The following is a 23,663-nucleotide window of genomic DNA, read 5'->3' on the forward strand; positions in this document are numbered from 1 at the left end:
AGGAGGATCACAGTTCTTCAAAAGCATTAGGGAAAAGCATGGAGGCAAGATTTAAAATGTAAGAAAATTGATTTCTTTAACATAGCTGACAGTAAAATAGTTGCTTACTTGTTCAGTGGTTGCAGTTCCTAAAGAAATATTGTGTGACTAACTCCTCAGTTATTCTGCCAGAGTCTCAGGACGAGCACTGCCCACTGCAGTGAAGTCCTTCATGCTTTTGTTTTCCTAAACTGGTAGTGCACAAAGCTGGATTAACCACACCATCCACACAAAATCTGAGTGTCATCCAGCTCCAGGTCAGTGCAGAACTGAGCCAAGAGGCCACAGAGGATACCTGTGTCCAGCACAGGTGAAAGAACTGCACCTGCTCTGCAAACAAGGCAGACTTCTGCATGTCTGTGCATGTACAGCCATGCGCATACACACACATATCCATACAGCAGGGCTTGCAGCTTCCCAGCAGCATGTCCCTGCTAGAAATGCTATTTAAACCTCACCTCTCTCTCTCTGATACAGTAACATACTAACAGGTACGGAACAGTCCACTACAATGGATTTGTTACCACCAGGCACATTTCTGAGAGAAACTACTCAAGCAGGCTAAACCTTATCAAACTTCCCCCTTGATTCTGCAGTGGTACCAGCCAGCTTACAGCATATTCTGAATAATGAAAAAGGCGCCTATTTTATGTTTGGCACTTCAGTTGCCAAATTTACCCATTTTTTAAGAGAGGCTGGGGACATGTTGCAAAATTTCAAGGTGCCAGGAAAGCTTATGAACAAGAAGCACCACATAATGATGTGCATTTTCAAGAAAGATTTGACATTCAGAGTAAAAGGGCAACAACACAGGTTGGGGAAGAGATAAATGTAAGATGGCAGAGCTCATCTTTGTATTTAGATGAGCAGTCAGCTCTGATGCTTGGAAGCCATAGGGGATGGATGACAGTAGGTCTGCTTCCCTGTAAAAACGATAGTGAGATTTTCTATAGTTCTGGTGTATAATGTTTCTGCAAGAGAGCAGGTATATATACAGCCCCAAAAACCTGAAGGCTACCCTACCCTGAGATGAGTGAGATGTGTTTCAGTCACTCACTTGCATATCTCTAAACAATCTAGAAGGCCAAAAATTGACAGTTGTGCAATTCTTCAGGGGTTTCAGAAGAGCAAGGCTGAGAGGATCTGTGCATTGCAGTGGATGTTGGTCAAGCCTGGGGCTGTGCTGCTGTGTTCCAGGATGCCCACAGGGATGTTCCAGCTACAAAGTGACCTTAGCAGCAAGAGACATGAACTTTTCTCTCAGTACTCAGGCAGTTTTTCAATGGATTTTGACAGGGAGCCCTAATTAATGAAATCGTATTTCACCATTAAGTATGGTTCAATATCTTTATTTGAAGATTCCAGTGCAATTGGTTTTTTCCTGCCAACTGGCTTCAGTTCAGAATTCTCTTTACTTTTGCTATTGATCTTTCTTCCTGTTGAAGAAGCCTTTATTCATCCCCGTTAATGCAAGCTGGGTTAAAAGTTTTCATGCTTCTGGTATTAGTAGTAGCATATAGCATTGTTTTGATTAGGACAACATCCCTGGGCAATCCAGGAATTTGTGCACCTGCATCTTGAAAATGGAATTTTCTACCCTTGCCTGCCCCTAGAAATTTTCAGTTTCCTGGGATGCATGTGATTCAGTCTAGCCTTACCAGGAGAGTTTTGGAATAAGGTGGGTTCTGCTTGGCCTCCAGGTCTCTGTAGTGGAGTGAAAAAGTATGACACATATCTGAGTTCCTTGATTCTCCTCTTCTTGTCCAGGAAATGTGGAAATCCTGCTGCAGATTATGGCACTATAGCCCCAGCTCCTGACAGAATTGATGTTCTCAGCTGAACTGAGAATCACTACTCCTAATGCTGCTCAAACTCCATGTCTCAAAGGTGAAATATTTCCAGTTCATATAATTGGCATTTTCTAGATTGGTTGAAAAACTTTTGGAAATTCTAACAGTAGAGAGCAACTATGTGAGTCCAGTTTGCTCACTGGTGTCCTTCCAGCTTCATCCTTCACCCTGCCTTGGTTGAGCAATGGCCACTGCATTGGCACTCAACACAGGGGATTTGGGGTTTGTAAGCAGAACATTCAGAACCACTCTACTGACAGGTGAAAAAGAATAAAGTGCTCATGTTTAGAGATGCTGACTCTGCTGTGCTAACACAAGTAAAATATAAGGGGGAGAAAGACCTTTATTTTTATTGTTAGCATTTGAAGATAGCATTCTGAATACACTCTGGGATTATATCTCCTGAGTCAAATAGCACTGTATTTACCAACACTTTTCAGAGAAGAATGGCCTTTTAAGTGATGCTTAGCAACAGCATTCTCCATTCTATTCTATTAGTTTTAACACTTCCATGTTTGTTTTTCATTTTGAGTGAAAAATACACAAGAAAAATTTCATTCATGCTCTGAATACCAGCATGTTCAGATGGATGGCACTAGGCATAGGAAGCCCTTCTGTAACTGACATTGCACTCAAAATCTGTCTGGACCAAAACTCCAAGGCTCCCAAACCCTCAGCTGATGTCAGTCACCTCTATATGGGTGTGATTGTCAGTCCTCTATTAGTTTACATTCTGTCCAGAAACTGTCAGACTGAAGGAAGGGCAATCAACTTGCAAAGACCAGGATGGACCACAGCCTATGAGAAGTTATCGCATCCGTGTATCCCACAGAAGCAGACAGTGCTATGCTGATCAAAGTCTCTTAGGAAGGATTAAGTGTGCACCAGACTTCAGAAACAGAACAAGGAACATGAAGTTTAATCTTGCCAAGAAGACAGAGGGGTGTGTGTGAGGGAGCATGGCCAGGAGGTTACTCTGTACCACTTCACTGCCAGGGTGGGAGTGAGGGATTCTCTGGCTTCCCGGAAGAGGAGCAGGGGTTTCAGTGGAGGAAGTGCAGCAGGAGGGGGAAGCCATTCACATTTTTTCATTGTCCCCCAGGGTCTGCAGAAGCATTTTGCATGTAAATAACTCCTTCTTTTGTACACTTTTTTTATTAATATAGTTGCTATTATTATTTTCTTATCTCACTGCTGTTTCCAGTAAACTGTTCTTATCTCAACCCATGAACTTCACTTTTGTACCTCCAGTTCTCAACTGTGTATCTGAACAGTAAAACCAAAATTCTTCCTCCCTTGAAGTTTCAAGTATTTTCATTTCTATTCCTTACTTGTATTACTACAAATCATGTTTATTTGGACTGCCATGTGAGTTTGCTGAGTGTTTTAATACAATTCTCTACCAGATAAATAAAAAAAATTTTTAAATCAGCTACTTTGATCAGGACTAAACCATGAAATCAGAGTTCACACATAATACTTAACCTAAATAAAGAATTCATGGGAAACAGAATCTTGCTATCATAATATTTATTGGAAAGGTATACAGAAAGAAAAAATCCATACATGCTTCTCAGGAAAGCATAATTTCCCAATGGATACTGCTCTATTCGACTTGAATCTAAACTAACACTCTAGATTCTAATAGCACTTGGCAAGCTGCAGACACATCATTTTTTAACTTAGGCTCACATTTGAATTGCCTGGACTTAGATTTCCAATGTGACCTTTTCAGGGCTTTGTTTAGGAACAAAAAGAGTTCTCACTGGAGACAGAAGACACTTTTTAGAGAACAAGACGTATTGTTGAAGGTAGAGGCTAAAATAGGAGCTGCTGCTAGTCTAGATTTAAATAAAACAATGACTATGTACGTAAGATTTGTTGCTTTCAGATGACAAAAGGGAATATATTTTCTTTTGCATTTAAACCAAAATTTGTGATCTTTTGTACTACGCTTTCAAGTATGTATTTATTCACCCTGTGCCTGAAGCTTATAAAATGAAGGAACATGGAGGTTTTTCTGCTGAAATAATGGACACACTAAAGATGTACATGACTAACAGAATATTTTTATTTGTGTCCTCAGTTCTGCAAGGAGTTCTGTACCAAAGAACATAAACTATGAAAGCCAATGCATTTCTCACCTCTCAAAGCAGACCCTGCACTCTTTAATGTCTATCTAAAATTCCAGCATATTAGAATCGTATTAGATTTTTATTTTTCTTTTCCCATGGGTCTGCTGATAAGAGAAGTGCACAAAATCTGACTTGCAAAGTGCAACTATCCTGTTCTGTTGTGTAATCACATTTATACTGGAGCTATAGACTGGTTTTGTTCCTCATTTCCTTTATCCTTCCTGAGCTGCATAGCCTGGCTTTTAAACTGCCTTTTCACTGCTGAATTTAGAAATATACAACAGGAAATTTCAACTGCATATTTACACAGAAAAAAGTGGAAAGCATGGAGGAGCCAAAAAGTGTTTTGAGTCTTTTTGTAGCATGCTCAAAGACACAAGTGGAGAAGAAAGCCAAAATAGATATGCTATCTAATTGCTAAATATTTACTTAATGCAATCATCATTTATTGAGGAAGAACAAGAGTCCAAATATTTATGAAAGATGATAGCATTAGTTACTATAGATGGGGTTTAAGACTAATTCGGGGGAAGAAGACTGCTATGACAGATAAAGATTAGTTTACATTATTTGAACTGATTATGTCCTTAATTTTCCACAAAAACGCAGCTCAAAATCCACCACTGAATTAAATGGCTCTTCTTCTGAGCTAGCCCCTTCCCTTTAGACCTTCTGCCTGTTTCATTTATGGATGCAATGCCTGAGTGCATGGTCCAACGTTCAACACGTGTCATTCTGATGCAAATGACAGAAGACAGGGTAACACATTCTTTCATTTTCTCTACCATTAGAGGCATGTGAAAAGGGCAGAAAGAATTACTTTGTTCATTTTTATCTCCACAATCACCTATAAGCCTGAAAACTGCTCTGCACCAAGGTGGAGCAAGCAGGAACATTAATTGGAGAAGATACCTCTCCTCTCTGTGTACCTGATGGGCTCCAGTCAGAAATCCATGCAGGCAATTAAACCATCATCCTCTGAAAGGAGCTGAATTATCCTCAAGGCTTTGGAATTACATTTGTTCAATCTATGGAGGTCTTGACTGAGAAGGGAAAATTGGAGTAGGTGGACTACTCACAACACAAGGATGCAATTCATACATACAACACAGAAAAACTTTGGACAAAGAAGGAAAGCTACCAGCATCTGCTCAGAGTGGCTGCAGGAATTAGTGAACATGACAATTACTGGATGCCTAGAAAATATCACTTTTATCCCATCTAATGGATCTAATTTATATGAAGTGCATTCAAAACATCACTTAAGGTTATTACCGCATCTCTGAAATAATTTCATTCAACTGACTAACTGAAACGCTTTATGTACCTTTTATTAATGCATAAACATGATTAACTTGCACTTTACCCATCTGAAATATTAAAATGTTAAAAGAAGCAGAAAACTAGAAAATTACTGGACATTTCATGGTTGTTGCTGAGTGAGACAGGCAGGTAGAATGAACCGTAACCAACCTGTGGCCCTTCCCTTCAATACTAATGCCACTAATAAAATCTGATGTCAGTCAGGAACCCCCATCAAAACAGCATGATCACTTGTCATCAGTCCCTTAGAGCAACATAACAATCTGAAAATTGAATAGAAAAGAAGTGTTTTGTTGAAGATTGTCTTGGCAAAATTACTGCCTTTATATTCAGCTTATACAACTAATGCTGCATCTGCTTTTGGTTGACTACAGTTGGATTAAATTTAGATCCAACATGAGGTACATACTGCTAGACAGTCACCTCCAGCTGAGATTCCATGCAGTGTTGTTAGAAATACATTATTTTTTCCAAAGATGTAGTGTGAAAGCAATTTTTAAATGCTCTAATACAACCAAAACGTCTCTTTCCTTTCCCAATAATATTTTCCAATACTGTGGCAACATGAATTACATAAAACCTCTCTGGGCCAGAAAAGAGTGCTTGAAGAATAAGCAATACAAACTCAAGAATTCTGCTTCAGATCATTAAAAGAAACAAAAAAATGTTTTGTTTTTTTTTTCTGAATAGCTTAACTACGTAAAGAAAGACAAATGACATGGCATGAGAGTGAAAAATTTTTAAGTAAAAGAGATTATTTCAAATAATCTGAAGACAAATAAAATAGATTAAATTGAAGTTTATACTAGTATTAATGGGGCCATGACAAGGTTAAAATAGATCAGCACTGTCCCATCTGGAGGGACTGTGTTTACACTGTTTCCACTTCTGTAGGCTTTTAACTAGCTCCCTGTTTGATTGCATCTAATTGCTTCATGATTTACTGTTGCTTCAGTTCTTGCATGGTTTTCATTACATGATATACTCATACCTATAAGAAAAACTGTTCATCAGCAGATCACATAGATTGGTTAGTTGGCTACATAAGTTCTTTTCTCACTAAACAAATACGTGCAAATTATGCATGCTGCTTTTTTGTTGTAGAACTATTCAGACTGGACACACTTAGATCCTCCCAACTTGCTAAGAAAAAGCACACCCTGTGCTGAACTGAGAGGGAAGCACAGCAGACACAGACTCAGTTTCCTCAGCCTCACTGAGCTAGGGCCACCCCTCATGCAGGCAGGGTGTAAGCAGACAAGTTCTCCCATTGATACCCCTGGTAGTGGGGTAGATGTGGCAGTCACTTGAGAGCATCAGAAAATCAGTGCAGTCCTGTCTCAACTACTCTATTAGTATCTACAAGAAGAGCCCAGAGAGTAGCAGGTGACTAACACTGTTTGTATAGTAAGAGATGTGAGGGGAGTATTTGTCCTGCTGGCTGACAGCATGGCTGAGATCCCCTTGCTGCACGCATCCTCTGAATTCTGTCCAAGCACTGCACCATTGTCTTTCCAGCACAGACTTTGCTTTAAAAGTCATCTTCTGGCACTCAATTTGCAGAATAGCTGGCTGTTTGGCACCCTCTGCACCAGATGTTATCTTGTAAACTCAATGAACAGATGCCTGTTCCATTCTCACAATAAAAGAATAATCAGAGTTACCACTTAATTCTGTGATTCGAAGTTAACGATATTTAAGATTTATAAATATGCAACAGAAGCATGTTAATTCTGTAAATGTACTGAACCAAAGGCATGTAGCTCAGGAATGAAACAAATATTTCATAAATATGCCTAACAATAAGGATTTAATTTATTAGCAGTTTTGGCAGAACAACTGCAAAGAAGATTGCAGTTTTGAAGAACGTTTGTCATTTGACAAAGGGGAGACTGTTACTCAATATAATAACAATACCAGGTTTATTTTCTTTTAACTATTCAAAAAATACCTGCCTGAAAAATTCTCCAGATCAGACTGTTTGCTTCTAATCTTAAGGTGGATGTCACACCATACTTGAGAGATCAGACACCAAAGAGATCCTGTTATATTTATGAGGTCAGTTATGGCTTCACAGTAATCAGAAGTTTCATGGAAGAAGTTCTCAGACCCCTGTTTCATAGTCAGATGACTAGGGCACTTCATATGCCTTTTTTGACTCCTCTACCATGGCTAGTTCAATACCAAGTGGGATAGATGTGAAAAACTAGATGTCAAAACAGCAGAAGGTCAAATTTATCATAAATCATTGCACTCCATCAATTTATGCATTTATCCCACTCTGTGCATCTAAAGTTGAATGAAGTTCCTGGAGATTTTTGGTTGAGCAAACTGAAGTAATGAAAACAATTTCCTAAATAAAATATAAGCATTGTCAAGAAGTCATAAATAGAAGTCCAGCAAGATGAGTTTCCATCTCAAAAGGAGCAGAAAATTGGTTCCTTCAGACCCACAATCAAATGCACCAGTAAGTGAACTTTTGCCTATTGTAACAGAATGACAGAGCACTGCAAAATGTGATAATCCTGCAAGTTAAAAAGGTTTTATATCATAACCACGGCTGTGACCACAAGGTTAGCGAGACAATTTATATAAACCACAGTAGCTTGTTCATCCCTCAACAACATATTCATTCAAGACCAGTCCCTGCTTTTGTTTCCCCTGAAATCAAATGCTGAAGATCAGTTATCAAGTATGCCAATTTTAAATAATTTACTGTTCCCTCAAACTTGTACTTCCTTACTTTTGGCAGCTTCTCTTCAATTCAAAATAATAATATAACAGAGACAGTGAAATATTCACCCTGAGTATTAAAGCTCAGAGAACTACTGGAAACAGCAAAGACTTTTTAAAATTATTTTTTAAGTAGTTCATAAGAAAAACTCAAAATATCAGGCACAGTAGTAGAAAAGTAGTGGACATGTGGAAAAAGCCAAAAACCATGACTTTGTACACAGGGTGATGAAGTCTGCAGTAGGCTATTTTCAGGCACAAATGAGATTTCAGACACAGTCTGAAACAGTCAACAGTCAGCCCTTCAAACAGCACAGTTCAGTGCCCATGAAAGTAAATGTGCTGGGTTTTGCTGGGATAGAGTTCATTTTCTTCACTGTAGCTGGTATGGGGCTGTGTTTTGCATTTGTGACCAAAACAGTGTTGGTAACACAGGGATGTGTTTGTTACAGCCTAGCAGGGCTGACACTGAGTCAGGGCCTTTCTCTCCACCAGAGAGAAGGCTGGGGTGCACAAGGAGCTGGAGGGGACACAGCCTGGACAGCTGACCCAGCTGACCAAAAGGATACTCCAGACCATATGGCATCACGCTCAGCATGTGAAGCTGGGGGAAGAAGGGGGAAGGAGGACGGCCTTCAGAGGCACAGTGTTTCTTTTCTCAAGTCACTTTATGAATGATTGAGCCCTGCTTTCCTGGAGATGACTGAACACCTGCCTGCCTGCCCATGAAATCCTTGTTCTGCTTTGCTTTTGTGTGTGGCTTTGGCTTTACCTGTTGAAGTCAACCCATGAGGTTTCCCACTTCACTGTTTCAATTCTATTCCCCATCCCAGCAGGGGAAAGTGAGTGAGCAGCTGTCTAGCGCCTAGATGCTGTCTGGTGTAAAACACAACAACAATTTACTAGGAAAGACAGGGAAAACAAATAGAAATATCATTCTCTCATTGCAAAAGTTCCATCCTTATCTCCTCATTTCTCTACCTAAAAAAGACATCAAAAAATTAATAGACCAATAGGAAGGTGGCAAGTACACTCAGTGGTATGGAGCAGTTTCCAGTGAAAATAACTATACAGAGTTAGAGTTATTTTCAGCCTGGGAAAGCAATGACTAAAGATGGGATGTGACAGACATTTAGAGAATCATCAGATGAATGAAGAGGATGGAAAGGAATCTGTTCATCTGATCTGAAGATACAGAGAAGAACAGAGGCATATCACATGAAAGTAGCATGCTATAGAACCAGCAAAAAGATGTGGTTCTTCAAACAGCACATCATTAAACTATGTGTAAGTCCTTGCTATGGGAACCTGTAACTGCTAGAAGTTTACATGCTCTGAAAAGTTAACTGGACCAATTCATTGGAATCACAGGTGATAGCCCTGTCAAGGGCTATCACCTCTGACTCAGGTAGTCTTTGAGCAATAAAGTGAAGCAGCACAAAATATTTCTTGGAAATAGCTATACCTGCCTGTTCTCTTGTACTCTTTACTAGGCTTTAATTTCAGAGCTGAAGACCAAGTATTGAGTTAGCCCAACTTTTTATGTGACCCAGTGTGCCAGTTCCTGCATTAGCCTTTCAGTCACCAGTCAATGGAATAATCTAATAAATCAAAAATCAGAAGTTGATTTTGAACAGGGGGGAAAAAAGCTGACTCAACAAATTTGATTTATTTTTATTTATGCTGGAACATGATATTGGAGACTTAGATTTATAACCCAAATTTGTGCTGGGAAAAGAGTTTACACATCACAGTGCTACACCAAGATGATGGAAAACTGTAAATGTAACAGAAAGGCTAAAGGTTGACCTACAGCATTAGGAATTATTATTTCTCAGTGTATTTATCCCTGACCAATAAAATTTCCTAGCAAATGATCATGTTTTTATCATGCGAAGACCAATTTCATTAAAATTTCTAATACATGATGGAATAAGAAATATGTCTGCAAAGCATGCCAGTTATTAATGACAAACTCTAAATTATGGTAGGCTGAACACTCTCAGCAGCCTGGAGGATTTGATTGTAGTGTTTTTAGTCTGTCTCACAGAATTGCACATTTTGCGGTTTGGACAATATTTATTATACCTCAGAGCACAACCAAATACTTTTACTAAATGCCAAATACAACCAAACACAACAGCAAACATTTAATAGTATTTACTCAATTTCCTTCCTTCCTTCCTTCCTTCCTTCCTTCCTTCCTTCCTTCCTTCCTTCCTTCCTTCCTTCCTTCCTTCCTTCCTTCCTTCCTTCCTTCCTTCCTTCCTTCCTTCCTTCCTTCCTTCCTTCCTTCCTTCCTTCCTTCCTTCCTTCCTTCCTTCCTTCCTCCCTTCCTTCCTCCCTTCCTCCCTCCCTCCCTCCCTCCCTCCCTCCCTCCCTCCCTCCCTCCCTCCCTCCCTCCCTCCCTCCCTCCCTTCCTCCCTTCCTCCCTTCCTCCCTTCCTCCCTTCCTCCCTTCCTCCCTTCCTCCCTTCCTCCCTCTTTGAAGTGTTTCCCTTCTTTCTCCTGTCAAAAGTGTATTTGGGAACAGGTTGCAAAAGTCCTGTTTTTCCTCCACCTCTTAAAACCCACATGGTAATTATCCTAATCTGAAATTATCCAGTTTTGCAATGTGGTCATTTGCAGCCTAAAAAAATATGACAAATGGATGAGTTATTATTAAAAAATTTGGTCCCTACGTTTCATGAACTGTGATTTATTCCTATTTATAATAGATCCCAAAATCCTGCATATGTTGGCAGAGTGTCACTAATGCTGGTAACTATTGCTCCCAGCTGTTTTTTTTAATACAGGATACAGCTGAAATAATATTCTGTATCTGCCACCGCTGGGCTTCCCTGGTTTTGAGGGGAAATCAAGTATGTCCTGATTAACTGTGACCCTGATTACTTTATTCAACAGGCCCCAGACACCAACCAGCAACACACAACTTAAAACTGACAACTGCATCTTGATGGAAGTTGCTATTTCGTGTAAACTGTGACCTGGGAATTTTTTTCCCACCTTCTTTAATCATTACCACTAACTAAAACTCTAGTTTCATAGAGCTGATATGAACAAGCAGTTAATAAGGCAGATGTCTATGGCTTCAGCCACTCAATGGAAACTAAGATATCATTTTGAAAGGAATGACATAATTCACAAGGAAATGGTGATTAATCCATCACACAAACTAGGACACTTCAGACTATGAGTAAAAATGCACATTATTCATTTGATCCAATTATTGTTCCAGGTATCATTCTACTGCACAGACTTCAATTTTATTTTTTTTTTCAATCTTGAATTTAATCTTTAGGAAGAAAAAAAATATGAAAATATGGAAAAAAAAAAACAACAAAAAAAACCAAAACACCAAAGAACCTAATCATAGGTGCAGATAGACTTTGGTTTTGGGTTACTACTGGACTATGAAATTCTACTGTGGCAGAGCTTTCTGGCCCCAAAGGTGTCTTGTGCCACAGTGAAGTCTCTTCCTTACTCCCTGAGGCATTCCTTGGGCAGGCAGACCCTCTGCAGGGGAGGGCACTTGCCTTGCTCATTGCAGCCTGTATACAAAATTTACTATTATTTTATCTTTAGCATCCCTCCTACAAATTACTCAGAAGAAAGAAATAGTTTGGGTCCAAACAATCCTTACAGTGACTCTGTACCAGTGACCTAACTCTTTTTCACCTGAAGAGCTGAGGTCTGTGGGTGCAAGGATCTCTCTTCTCACTGGCCAAGAAGCAGCCAGCCATTCCTAACCCTGAGGGCATGGAAGCTCCAAAGGGTGGGAAATTAAGCACAGGTTAGTTTGGGAGCTGTAATCAAATGCAAGCAGGTGGCAATTCAGTTTGGATATCTGGGCTGACAAAGCCTCAGGAATGTGCAGCGCTGTACAAACAGCACATATATAGATGCAGATAAAATGAGAGCTGCATGTTAAACACTTACAGATTTGTTTTAGCCCTCACATTATAGGGTGGGTGTGCCTTATACAGGAGTGTTACTCTTCATTGCCATGAACTCTACAGTGAGACAGACTTCCATCCTAAACTTTGGTACATCGCAACTTACTCCAGCAAAATGTAAATATGAGGTTACTCAGGCTCCCTTTGTCATCTGGGCTCCTCTACCAGAGTTAAACTTTTCTATGAGACATTAAAAAAAAGCTCCTGAAAAAAGTAAACTAGAGGTCTGATCAACATACCACGTTAGAAGAATAAATCCTGTACTTACTTCAAGGCTGGAAATGGTATCTCAGACACAATCAAGAATAAAGTATTAAAACTGAAAGAACTCTTTCCACACAAACATTGTCCCAGCTTGTACTAAGCGCCCAGATGCAGAGGGTTCATTGTTAGCACATATGCATTCTTAAACATACTAGCTTCTTAAATTTCACAAAAAAATGGATTTGGAGTTTTGTTCACATCAAAAGAATTATAACAAAGAAACAGGAGACCGAATTTATGATTAAGAGAAGCAGACACATTCATTTTCTTTTCCAAAACAAAGCACCAAAGGAAAACTAGACTATGGCTGCTGAAGGCATTCAACAGTGATGTAGAGTTTAGATTAGCATGCAAACAATAAAATGTTTGACTACATAAAAGATAACCTGAGTACCAGAACTATATTTTATGCAAAAACTAGTTATAAAACTGCTGCATAAATGATCCCCATAGGGATAATTTAGGGAAAAATAATCTGAGATATTTACGTACCTGACAAACACTCCAGACTCTGGGAGATTTTTCTGCTGTTTATATGCCAATCGTCTAAGCCTACAATGCTTGGCCATAATATCCAAAGTCAGGCTGCCCGTAAGTGCCAGCCTCGGTGCTGGGAGCAGCCTGGCTATGTGAGAAGAGCTAATCAGCCCAGGTGGAATATCACGCTCAAGCAGCCTTCCAGTGCCATGGCTGGTGTGTGAACACAGCTCAGCTGCTACTGCAGCCTGCCACAGAGACACATCCTAGGGTGATAAAGCTAACAGAACAGCTGGGCTCCAGACCACCTGCGTTCACACTTCACCTGAGCAATGGTCCCTAAGCCCATTGCAAAATGGTTGGAGCCAAAGGAGGCATCCTCCTCACTTTTGCTTTTTCTGCCCTGCACCTTTCTAAAAATTATTACTCCCACCTAATCAGCCTCTCCACTTTTTCACATCTCCCCAATAAAATACCATATCCTACACCTTGCTCCTGCATTCTTGGTCCAGAGCTTCTACCAGCACACTGTAATACACGGAAGATCTGGAAGCTGCTTCTTTGTACTAGAAGTATCATGTGTACCTGAGCATTGTACATTGATCTTGTGCCTATTTATTCCAATTTCTTACCTTGCAGCGCTGGCAATACACTTCTCTTGCATTTTGGGCAGCAGCTCTAACACTGAATAATCATCAAAAGAGACACATTGTAACAGCTTATGAGCCACATGCATTTGGCAAGTTGGAGGTTGGGCATTGTCATCACAAAATGAAAACAGACCAGGTGTAGAAAATGTCTGCAAAAATCATTTTTGAGAGAGCTTTTTTTCTTCAAGGGAGATTAGAGGAGCTTAGATTGTTTAGTATAGCAAAATGAAGTGAAACAGCTAAGTGGAAAGGTAAGGGAGGATGTGTTTGCTCTCTATTAAATATTAATTAATACCCTATTAATTATTAATAAAGAACTATTCAAGATAAAAGGTAATGGTGTCACAAAACAAATGGATAAAGGTTGTTCATGAATATATTTAGGCTGTAAATGCAAATAAAGTTCCTAGCCATTAATTTGGCTTGGAATCACCCTTCCAATGGGAAAAGTAGAAGGAAAAGACCCCAAACACTTCTAAGATGATGCCTCTATCAAGAGACTGTATGTTATTGAACTCCATGTGCCAAGACAGAGTTCAAGCCCTCTAGCCCAAATATGTTCTTTCATCTCACTTCTGAAAGAAGATGCTAAAACCTGGTTTCCAATGTCCTTTCCTAAATCTTAGGCAAAGAGAAAGTCAGTATTTTCTAAGTACAGGGAGAAACCCCCCATATCAGAGGGCTGTGATGAGTGCTATTTGTATTTTGCCTAATGAAGTCCACTGTGAGGGGGAATGAAACTGCTATGTGGTCACCAGCCTTGCTGCCAGATGTTTATGGCACCCCACAGCTACCACTCTGGCCTGTCTTTAAACTAGAACACTCTGAAGTTCATCTTCAGTATCTACAACGGCACAGTTCTTCTGAGATCCACCTCAAACTCATGGATCCACCTCCAGAAGCACAAAAAGAGATGTGATTACAGCAGCAGTGGGGGATGCTCCAAAAGAAGATTTCAAGGCAAAATTGTTTAAATCTCAACTGTAGTACTACACTGACAAGCTTGCCTATTGAAAGATATAGGCCAGTATTCCCTCATAAACAACTGATCTCTTTAATACGGAGGTGGCATTGGATATTTACACAAAACACATCCATTACAAAAAGTTATTTCCTGAGATGAGTCATCCAGCAAGGAGTAAGGCTTTACTGTGAATGGTGGGTCAAATGCACTGGGGAATATCACCACATCAAAATATAAGCTTTTACTTCAGTGCTTTGTTGGCACAGCATTTAAATGCTATGTGAAAAGCAAAAGAGAGAGTAGAAAAGTCAAAGACATTTGAAATAGAAGGGGAAGTACACCAGAAGGATCAAAAAAAAAAAGATCAATAAGAAAAGTCAAGTTTGCACCAATAATTTTTAAAAAGAATGTTGAGAAAATAAATGTGGTTATAGACACATGGGAAATGGACTGTGGTAGTTTAAGGAATGTAAGGGAACTTTGAAGACTGAATCTTGGACTTAATCCCATTTAGAAAAAATATTTCTGTCTAATACCCATTTCATAAACCTCTTAGAAGTTTTAGTACAGTTCCTAGTGAGAAAAGGATCCACAGAATGAGCCAATATGTGGCATTTATGTAACAGCATTTTCAAAAGGCTTCTATGGTCAGAGAGAGCCTTGCAATCATGGCTCCCCCATGCCCAGCAAGGGGTTCTTTCAAAGCAGGGTTGAGGTGAACCATTTCACAGTCAAGAATAATTTGTTCACATCCTCCTGCCCCTTCTGTTGCATTTTCTTTCTGCTCCAGCAAGTGACTACAGGTCATACGTAAAACTTAAATGTAATAACATGAATCCCAGGTTACCCACATAAATCCCTTGGTCTTCCATTGCTACAATTTAAATTTCATGACTTACTAAGTCTTAAACCCCACTTTCAAGGCACTCAAGTAACCAAAGAATTTCCACCTTTTTCCCTCCACTAAAATAGGTTATTCCATATTTTCTTTGTTCTATAGACATGAAAAATAGTTACAGAGGACCACCAGTCAGGATTAGCATGATATTACCCTTGTCTGTGGAAGTAGAAGCGTCAGTCTCTCCATCTCCTGGCACTGTGCCTGGTGATCAGCAACAGCTGTGACTGGAAGTTTTATGGGGCAACCAATGAACACAAGTATGTAAGAAAAACAAATTGGAAAAAAAAAGCAAACTAGGAAACCAAAAGCCCACAATGCTAGAAAATGTACAAGCTACTCAATTTTCACCGTTTTCAGGAGGTTTTGTTTGTTTGTTTACATTTGTTATGTGTATAGGTCCTATAGGAATATCACCTGCTATAAATAAGGAAAAATGAACCTCTGCTTCTAAACCAGCATTTATGTACTGGGATTTCTGGGGAAAAAAAAAAAAAAAGAAAAAGAAAAAGAAAAAAAAATAAAAAAAAAAAAAAAGATGGGCACACAAAATGAATACAGAAAATTGCTAAACTCTGCTTACAAATCTGTTCCCTACAGAAACCACAGACGTGTATTGAGATGGGCAGATTCAGCAGGCAGGATAAGAATCCAGACTGTCTAGTAAAGTGTATTAGAATAAATGCCTTAACCCTATCAATACTTGCCTCCGGTGAAGTCTGATTTCTGCCTGCAAAGAACAGGAGTTTTTTTAGCTTTTGAAGAGAAGTGGTGTGATGACAGCCACTACCAAGGAGTGTGCAACTGGCGCTGGAATCATTGATTGATTTTGTTTGTTCATTTTAATTATCATCCGTCAGATGCCTGAAGGTGATTTACTGTCAAGGTACTCAGAAATTAATAAAATGATAATATCCTACCCTCACTAACATAGTTACCATCACTGGAAATGAACTGAGAAATGAAAGAGAAAAGAGGAAAAGAAAGATAAAGGGAGCAGACCCTGATTTTCTGAGGAGTTGTGCACCTTGGAATGCTGGGTGTGACAGACTAGGAGCAGAGGCAGCACAGCAGATCAGCAACTACTCAAAATTGAAAAGGACAATTTAGTTACCTGACAGATATTTCTAACTGCTTACAGAAGGAACATTCCTCTCTGTTATTGACAAACAGTAAGACAAACTGCAATATGTATCCAGAAGCATTTCCAGTCAGGAATGCATGTAATTGCAAACCAGCTACTGTTTGTTTTTAAATGACTAAAATACCAAAGTGATCTCAGAACTCCTCTAGAAAATGGGATTTATAATGAAAAATATTTGCTGAAAAAGCAAAAGTGAGAGTACAGTTTGCCTTCCCATTTGTCTCTTATGGTGCTTGACAAATTGACACACAATTGTTAATTATGGGCACTGAGTGCCACATGATTATGAATAAAATATTCCAGCTGATCGGAGCTTAAGTCTAATAGCATTTCCAGGAAATTAAGTAACATTCTTACAGATACTGAAGCCTACAAATTTCAAATCATGACATAATTAAATTTCTCAAGCAGATATTCAAAATGTTTTTAATTTTTAGTTAGCATTTAACCATATCGCAACCTGAGCGTGCTCTCTGGAGAAATGTTTTGAATGCAGGCTTTAACAGCCACCATGAGACACAAATCTGCAAATCGCTGAAAATTATGCAGAAGAAAGTAATCTTGGACATTTTTGGGTGCAGGGTGTTTTCTGAATTTTTCTCTAAAGTGGAGAAAAGAGAAATGTCACTTTTCCTTCAGAGGTGTCAAAAAAATTTGAAAATGCTTAACAGACTAGGGATGAGACTACTGCAAAACATAGTAGCCAAAAGTGGAGAGGATTATTATGATAGCACATTGACAATGTTTTCTCCTTACTAAAACCTGTGAGAATTTGTCCCTGACCTCCTCTTCCTCACCAGAGCTAGAATGGACTTGTGTCTTTTCCCTAGAGAGGTCCAGTCCCTGTGCTGGCACCATCTGCTTTCAGGCAGGATCAGGATGGAGAGGGTCACCTACAGGCCTAGAGCCTAGTGAGGAGGGGAGCTCACTGGCACCACATTTTCCATCTCCACCTCCTCTGCAGTCTGCTCTATGTGTAAGGAGCAGCACAGATTTAAAAGAGAGATCATATCCATGATATACACAAAATACATACATTTTTTTCACTGTTTCGGAACAACCTTCAGAAGACAAACACTGCAGCATCATTGGGGGACAGTAATAGGCAAAGTATGTCAAAAAGGAAAACAGTGATTGAACCCCAAGATATACATTAAATATATACAGTAGCCTTAAAGGAAAAGTGTCTTCTGAAGCAAAAAACCAAAATTTAACATAAAAAATAGTGTAATTTTGCCAGAGATTTATTCCCTACGCATGATATCTTGCTTGTGTCAAGTAACAGGAATATACACTGTGTTTCCATGTGTTAATTGTAAACTAAATATTTTATGAATCTATGTAATTTTCTTATCTCTGGAAGGTCCCAGTTGTTCTTTCAGCTTTTGAATGCCAGTCCAAACATATCAGCTCAAAGGGTGAGCCAAATCTTACAGTACAGACAAAACAGCATCATGGAACGTCTATGGTTTGGAAAGCCACTTGGAATTTGCAATTTTTTTAGTTCCTTACTCAAGAACAGGGATAACAATGCCTGCCCAGTGCAGACGGGGGTGACATACATTTGTCAGTGACCACTGGACCCTCCAGGTCTAAGAAGTACAAGCAAGGATCACCGTTCCTTCAGCAAAGTGCTCACTGGCTTCCTTGTCTGGTGCTGCTCAGCTCTAAGAAATGACTCTGCTAACAACACATTTTTGAAGAAAACAAACACAGATAAGTTGCTCAGAACAATCAAGAGTCTTCTATTCATCACAGTAGATGTTGATAGTTTAGGCTGAAGACACAATTCAACAGTTAAAGTAAACTCCTGAACAGAGATAAATATTTCAATATCCAACTGAAGAAAATGCTCCTTGTGGCTCCTGAACCCACATTGCCTTGACACAGCTGCACAGGATCCTCATCAGGTTCCCCTTGCACTGAGAGCTGACAATACAGCTGATCAGCTATGGTCTCAATGGCTTGATCTTGCCGAAGCACAAAGACTGTCAGCACACACCGAGACATGCCAGGAGATGGTGAGATTGTTAGAATGACTAGAAATACTTCAAAATAAACCAGAGAGGCACAAAGCTACCCCTACTCTATACTTTTCTCCTTCCATGGAGGCTTCCTCTCTGTCAAAATATTGATAAAGCAATTCACTACTCAGCATCATGTTCTCAGGTGCTTGGCACCTCCAAACACAAGTTTTCAAAAAGATGGGTTCCTCTCCCACTGCATTTTCCACATTAAAGTGGCATCTTCTAACACAGCAGAGCACCCCACAGTTCCCTCACTACTATTTATAGAGAGGATTTCTGGGTAGCTGAACCTTCTCTTTCATATCCTACCAAAACCCCCAGAGGTGCACTCAGGGCTTGGACGAGAATTGGAACCTTTCTGGATGATGCCTCCTGTGATCCCTGAGCATATTTGAAAAGAGGGGAATGATCAGGTATCTCCTCATCAAAGCAAATGAAACCACTGCCATCTATTCCAACGGAGGAAAGATAAGGAAGGCAAATTATTTTAACAGCTATCTGCAACTAGTTTTGATATACAGTGTAATGCACTGGATATATTATAATCTATGCTGCTTAGTTTCTGTAACATCCTACTAACAGAGCTTGAAGAAATAGTTAATGTTTAGGAGGAGAACATCAGAAGGAGAATGTACAAAATGGATACAAGCTGGGGGAGAAGGGGGAAGGAGTCTCTCAGGGGGGGCTTCGCATAAAAAGCAGAGAAGGATGAAGGAAAGAGGGAAAATGAATGAAATGTGGGTGAAAACTTATTACTGAAGATCAGAACATGTGGTTTGGTCAATAGTTTAGAAAAATGATATGTTAGTATTTTTGGGGGTTTTTTTCCCTGCTGTTTGAGAACCTGAATTACTGAAATAAAAAGGCTTGGAAAAACACTTGTTCATCTTGCAGCCAGCTTAGCTCACTGTATGGCTCACCCTTCCAGGGTGACAAAGGCAAGTGTTAATGACCAGTTTGCAAAATACAGTGTCAACTTGTGAGCATGGGTTCAGAGGACACCAGGCTCAAGAATAACATGGAAACTGCATGAACAGCTGTCCAATGGGCAATTCCACTCTGTCCTGTGTGAAGAAGAATTTAATTCTTGTACATTTAATCCATTAAATTAACTTTTTTGGAGTCAGATTTTCTAATCTTCACACACTTTTTAAATGCATCTACTCAGCTAAAGGAATTCTCAGCATGAAAAACAAATATTTATAAACAGAAGTCATGCTGTCTCCATGTTGTAGTTCGTTTTTCACTGTAATTTTTACAAACTGTGAGACACATTTTATCTATTTGTAGTAAACTCAGAGAATTTTTTTTTCTGTAGCCAGTTCAACATAACTCCATTTTCTCTCATCCTACAGGGCTGGATTAAAACAAAATCCATCACTCCTCCACCTGCTGCAACAGTAAAGAAAAAAGTTCTCCAAAAATCCATAAATCCTCAGCCCACTTCCAAGGAGAGAGTTCTGTGGTTCTTGTTCAATATGAGTGATCTCTTGATTTGGAGTTTTCAGACCCCTTCTTCCTGCAGCTGTTAGCCTGAGCTTCTCAATGCTAGCCTGCACAGCAGACCCTCAGGGTCTGAAGCCAAAGGAGAAGCCTCCCTTTTAGCTAAGCCCTCCTGGTTCATCATGTAGACATGAGAGAAATAATTGTTCTGTGTGCAGATGAAATTCAACAAATTGAAAGCGAAATGGCTGAAGCGCACAGTAAAAACAAACAAAAAACAACCCAAAACCTTTACAGATGAGAATTTAAGTTTTCTCTCCAACCTACTGGGTAAAATATCTCTTAATAAGTACATTTTTACATTTTAGGCTGTTCCCCCCTAAGGTTAACTATGTCCTGCCCACGTGAGACACTGCCTTGGTGTCTTGTGTATCTGTTTTCTCTTGCTGCAGCCCAGGCTGCCTCCAATGAACATCCATCACGGGATCCACATGCTTTTTGGTCTATCATGGGAAATGGCATTTATGAAAGACACTGTGGCTTTCTACCATGAAAATGTCTACAGCACTACATACAGTAGAATTATGACTTCTATAAAGAAGGGGAAAAAAACAACCCAGACAGGATATGAGGAACATCTGTTTATATGAACACCCTTAGGATCAGCAGTCTGAGCATGAGAACCGTCAATATATAGCAGACAAAAAGCACTCAGAGCGCACACGAAGAAATAAGACTTGAAAGGTAACACTTTAAAATAAATTGTTTCTTCTCAGATCTGAATTAAACCCAGATGATCACTTTAAGTTAATACAGCAACATTATGGAAAAGTGATTTATCCTTTAATTGCCATAATATTATCATTTACAAAAAGCATATATGATTGGCAAATCCGATTTTGTGTACATCCTGAACAAGTCAATTAGCACCGACACTATCTCTGCAATCACTCTCTAGCCAATTGCTTCCCATCACTTTTTTTCCATAGAAATTGTCTGTACTCATAGTTCTTAATGAAGCAGGTAACTAGTTTTGCATTTCAGTAATTCAGTTCCTTCAGCTAGAAAAGTTTATACATTTCAGTTCACCCAATCTTCTGCTGATTTACTTCCATGCACGTCAAAATATAAATTTTACTAAACCATATTTATTGCTAGGAGAATAGGCATTTAATATGCACACCACATTTAAACATGAGTGAAAGTTATAACACTGCTTACAGACAGTATCAATAAAGCCCTCTTGTTTTTAACTTTGAAACTCCTGTAAAGCTGTGATCATATCTGCTAAGATGGCTAAATCCCTAACAGAAATAGTCAAAATAACTTCACACATGTGTCTAAAGCGGAGAAATAAATTTATTTTGACTATTTTTTTAAATTTTGCTGATTTCTTTGCAGTCTGCTTTCTATTCCACAAATCTTTGAAAAATAATTCTGTGACTGGAATTCCAAAATGATTCAGCAGAAATCTTACTGAAAATACATCTTGATTCTTGCCCATTAATTTATCCCAGAGGTCAGTAACTCCTATTCAGCTAGGAGACTGAAACCAGTACCAGATATCCAATTAAAAGAGCAAAACCAATATGTTTAAATATCCAGTTGTATAAGCAATTAATGCTCATGAGAAATTCAGCAGTCACACTTGTTTATTTATGTTTCCATGTGTCAAACTCTGAAAAACAAACTGCTGAAATTATGTTCTGTTCACAGATAAATGACAAAGAAGAAATGAGGCCAACCTAATAAATTATTTGTTCACTGCATACAATTGACCCTCTTCTGCCATGTCCTCAAGCAAATATCCCATTGCTTTCAGTCCACAGAACAGCTGTTGCACTGCCTCCTGGCTGTGTGCAGGAAGTTTGTTTAAATAAGGGGCAAGAATTAAGGATGAAATTCAAAACAAGTGGAAAAAAAGTTACTACCCTACTCTTTAAAGAATTCTGCACTCATTTTATTAAACTAAAATACATCACTTCTTCTTTGCATGGTGAATCTTCAATTTATGAAGTGCCCCATTTAGCATTATTATGAAAATAGACTTCATGGCTTTTAATTGGTTTCCTTATCAGTTCCAGAAAAACAATTTTTAATAAACTAGGAGTGGACTAACTCATTCTGCTAATTTCAAATCCATGCTCTGCAGAGTAGAACTCAGTTATAATGTGGCTTCTTTCAGCTTAGGCAGGAATGGGGGATAGAGAAGAGAGGGACAAAAAATAAAAAGATTCTAAAAGAAAAGGATTCTTACCAAAAATACAAACTCCTGCAAAGTGGATAAAACTGTACCTCCTTCTTCATCCAGAACAAATGTCTCTCAGAGACATTTGGAATTGTGGCTGGATTCCTAGGGGTTGCAAGACCACAGGCAGAGCTGGGGATTTGTGGGCAGCTCCTCAGCTCTGGTGCACTGTGTGTGGGGAAGCACAGCTTGAACCTGGATTGAAAGGGATCAGCAGAGACAGGAGAGATGTTTGGGTTAGCTCAGTCCCTGCTATCATGTGCCTTGCACCAGCAAGGCAATGCCTCTGCCCTGGAATGTGCTGGAGAGGGAACTAACTGTTCATGCAGACTGGAACAACCTCGGGCAGGGATGGCGGTTTGCTCCTTGCAATTGTGTCACATTTACTTTGTGTCCTGCCCAGGCTGCTGTGTCAGTAAGGAGGGAAATGCAGCTCTTTGCTGTTTTTCCTCCCCAGACACAAGTAATTTCTGGAGAATAGGACCTCTGTACTCACTATACTAGATCATGTGTCTTCAATTACACACCTGCTCTCAGCATTTTGTGGAGAACCACTGACTAAAACCATATAAATTCCAGGCTTTGCTGAATTTTACCTTGTGTAATTCAAGCCTGTCAGCAGGATCCATGTCTGTGCTCACATTCAGTCCCCATGCAATCAGCTGCATAATGGCCCAGCCCTGCTTTGAATGTCTCAGTGAATGATGTATTTATTATCTGTGCCCGAGCTCACAGGGCTTTGTCTGGGAGATGAGATGAGAGTGGGGAAGAGAGATTGCTGAGTGTGATTTTTAAAAGCCCCTACCACAACTGTAGCACAGTGGCATGGTCCTGGCTCCAAGCATGCAGTGACCACCCTGGACAAGTCTGGCATGCCAGAGTTGCAATCCTGCAAACCTGAGACTTTATCATGTACCCCCTGTGCTGCCCAGGCATGAGAGTAAATGGCTTTTTTCTGATGCAATTATCCATCTCTTTTATATTAATTTTAAAAAAAATCGCATAAAGATGTAAAAGACTTCTAAATACAGAGGAAAGGTCCCATTATGTCAGCCATTGCATCTCAGGGTTTTAATGTGCCTCCCTGGGACTATATGGATCTTGTTAACACAGTTAACACAGAAACACAGATTGGGGCCCTTTTTACACATTAACTTCAATTCTGTTTTTAAAGTATGGAATGGAGGTTCCAGCCTGTCCTTACCAAGGCACTCAACCAGTTTAAGACCTGACTACTTGGTAAATCTGTGATACTGCTATCTATTGCAGCAGACAAAAGCCCATAGTTATTAGTAAGTTTCTGGGCTGTATACTCTTCAACGTTCTTGGCTGGTTCATGAGCATGGACACAAAAGATAAGGACTTTTTGCAATCTGGCAGTCACCTGAGTTTTGCAGATGGTTTTTTGTTTTGGTTTTTGGTTTTGGTTTTTTTGGGGTTTTTTTTGTTTGGTTTAAGTCATGCTTGGCTCTTTATGTTTAAAATTGTTCCCTTTAGCTTGGAAAATCGCCCA

The 23,663-nt window shown here is 39.4% G+C and overlaps 1 protein-coding gene across 8 annotated transcripts in view; it reads right to left on the reverse strand.

Moving 5' to 3' along the window:
• Positions 1-23,663, reverse strand: part of ENOX1 (ecto-NOX disulfide-thiol exchanger 1) — a 356,911-nt gene that overhangs the window by 190,526 nt on the left and 142,722 nt on the right. The window lies entirely within an intron of this gene.

The sequence above is a fragment of the Passer domesticus genome, chromosome 2, assembly GCF_036417665.1.
Source record: "Passer domesticus isolate bPasDom1 chromosome 2, bPasDom1.hap1, whole genome shotgun sequence".
NCBI lineage: Eukaryota > Metazoa > Chordata > Aves > Passeriformes > Passeridae > Passer > Passer domesticus.